This window comes from Cherax quadricarinatus, chromosome 29 (assembly GCF_038502225.1).
Source record: "Cherax quadricarinatus isolate ZL_2023a chromosome 29, ASM3850222v1, whole genome shotgun sequence".
NCBI lineage: Eukaryota > Metazoa > Arthropoda > Malacostraca > Decapoda > Parastacidae > Cherax > Cherax quadricarinatus.
The window spans coordinates 28,668,024-28,670,809 of NC_091320.1; positions in this window are offsets into that span (position 1 = coordinate 28,668,024).

Here is a 2,786-nt window from a genome sequence, read left to right on the forward strand (position 1 = left end):
GTGACTTTTTCTGATGAAATGTGGGTGGGTTGTTGTTGTGGGGTGTGGGTGATGTGGGTGTTGTTGTTGACGAACTAGAGATATGGTGGTGTGTTGTGGGTTGTGGGTGTTGTGGGTTGTGGGTGTTGTGGATTGTGGGCGTTGTTGTCGAACTAGAGATATCGAAAAAGTGGTTATAAGTTGTGGGTTGTTGTGCCTTTTTCTGATGAAATTAGTTAAAACGAGAAAAAATTGTGGGTTGTGGGTGTTGTGGGATGTGGGTGTTGTGGGTTGTGGGTGTTGTGGGTTGTGGGTGTTGTGGGATGTGGGTGTTGATCTTAGTTTATGGTGATTTTGGTGGTGTTTTGAGTGTATTCAGTGGTGTTTTAGTAGTATTCAGTGGTGTATTTGGGAGTACTCAAATGGTGTTTTTGAGGTTATTCAAAGGTGTCATTATAAGTTGTGGGTTGTTGTGACTTTCTGATGAAATTAGTTAAAACGAGAAAAAAATTGTGGGGTGTGGGTGATGTGGGTTGTGTGTGTTGTGGGATGTGGGTGTTGTGGGATGTGGGTGTTGATCTTAGTTTATGGTGATTTTGGTGGTGTTTTGAGTGTATTCAGTGGTGTTTTAGTAGTATTCAGTGGTGTATTTGGGAGTACTCAAATGGTGTTTTTGAGGTTATTCAAAGGTGTGATTATAAGTTGTGGGTTGTTGTGACTTTCTGATGAAATTAGTTAAAACGAGAAAAAATTGTGGGGTGTGTGTGATGTGGGTTGTGGGTGATGTGGGTGTTGTGGGTTGTGGGTGTTGTGGGATGTGGGTGTTGATCTTAGTTTATGGTGATTTTGGTGGTGTTTGGAGTGTATTCAGTGGTGTTTTAGTAGTATTCAGTGGTGTATTTGGGAGTACTCAAATGGTGTTTTGAGGTTATTCAAAGGTGTTTTTGAAGGTGTTCAAATGATGTGCAAGAGTACTTATGAAGGTGTTCTGGGGAGTATTCAGAGGTGATTTGGGGGTGTTCGAGTGATGTTTTTGGAGTATTTAAAGGTAATTGATGGTGTTTTTTTGGTGATGTTCAAAGTAATGTGTTTGAGTTAGTTTTTGTGATAATGTTGTGAAGTCTGGAGACTGAGGGAGATGTTTCGGGGGATGAGTTGTAATTTAATGAAATGTGTAAGTGCAGATAAATTAGAGCTGTCAAATCTTATTTGGGAGTATTCAAAATGATATTTTGGAAGTGTTTCAGTGTTGTTTGGAAATATTTCAAAGGTATTTTTGTGAGTATTCAAATGATTTATGAGAGTGTTTTGAAGGTGTTCAAAGTAAAGTGAGGTGTGTGTGCGTATTTACTTCGTAATATGTAAAATTGTGACTAGTGAATTAATCGAAAACTGGTTATAAGTGTTGTGGTGCCTTTTTCTGATGAAATAGTTAAAACGAGAAAAATGTCTAGACTTGTGTTGTATTTTGTGAAGAAATTGTGGATTGTTGTGGGCATTAACGAAAAAATGTGAAATTATTTGGGTTATCCTGGGTTAAGAGTGAAAATGTTTTCCCTATGTTGTATATGAAATGTGTAGGGGTAAGTCGACAAGATTCAGCCTGTGTGCGGGGTCATCACGTGACGTCATTGACATAGGGGGAAGTCGAGAAGATTCAGCTTGTATGTGTGAGGTCATCACGTGACGTCACTGACCGCCGAGTAAACACAGGTGGGGTGACGTCACACTTGTTTAGACCTGTAGTAAGAGAGAGCACCATGCCCCATAGGAGGAGTTCATTTGAATGCTTACCCCCAGAGGGGGGAATCCAAAAAACTTGTTCCGAGGAGATGGAGGAGAAATACTTGGACATAGAGGGTAGAAGTGGATGGTGGGGGAAATCTTTGTATTATTGATATCGAGAAAATTTGATCCGAGGAGATGGAGACTTTGATTTCGAGAAAAAAAAAATCGAAAAACTTTGGGGTGTGGGTGAAAGTGGGGGAGAGGGGGAACCTCAAAAATTTGATCCGAGGAGAGCACAAGAAAATTAAAAAAAAATTGAAAAAAATCGGAAAAAAATTCGGGGGCGCGGGGGCGATCCGGACGACGCTGCAGAAGGCACGGTGGGGTGCGAGAGGCGCGGGGGCGGGCGCGAGGGCGCGGGAGGGCGCGGCAGGGCCGGTGGGTCGGCGCGAGGGCGGGTTAGGGGTCGTGGGGGCGCGGGTGGGGGTCGTGGGCGCACGGGGGGCACAGGCGTTGGGAGCGCGGGGGGCGTGGGTGGGGGGTCGTGGGGGCGCGGGGCGTGGGGGGTCGCACGGGCGTTGGGGGGGCGTGAGGGGGGTCGCGGGGGCGCGGGCGTGGGGGGGGGCGTGGGTGGGGGTCGTGGGTGGGGTCATGGGTGGGGTCGTGGGGTGGGGTCATGGGTAGGGTTGTGGGTAGGGTTGTGGGTGGGGTCGTGGGTGGGGGTCGTGGGTGGGGTCAAGGTCATTAGCATATAGGTGTGAAAAGGAGACCCCTCGAAAGGAGACTGCTCAGGAAAAGGAAGCCACTCTGCCGCAGAGACCGCTGAGCCGCCTTCATCACTACTTATATATATATATATATATATATATATATATATATATATATATATATATATATATATATATATATATATATATATATATATATATGTATATATGTATATGTATATATATATATATATGTATAGGTATATATGTATATATGTATATGTATATATATATATATGTATAGGTATATATGTATATATATATGTATATATGTATATATATATATATATATATATATATATGTATATGTAT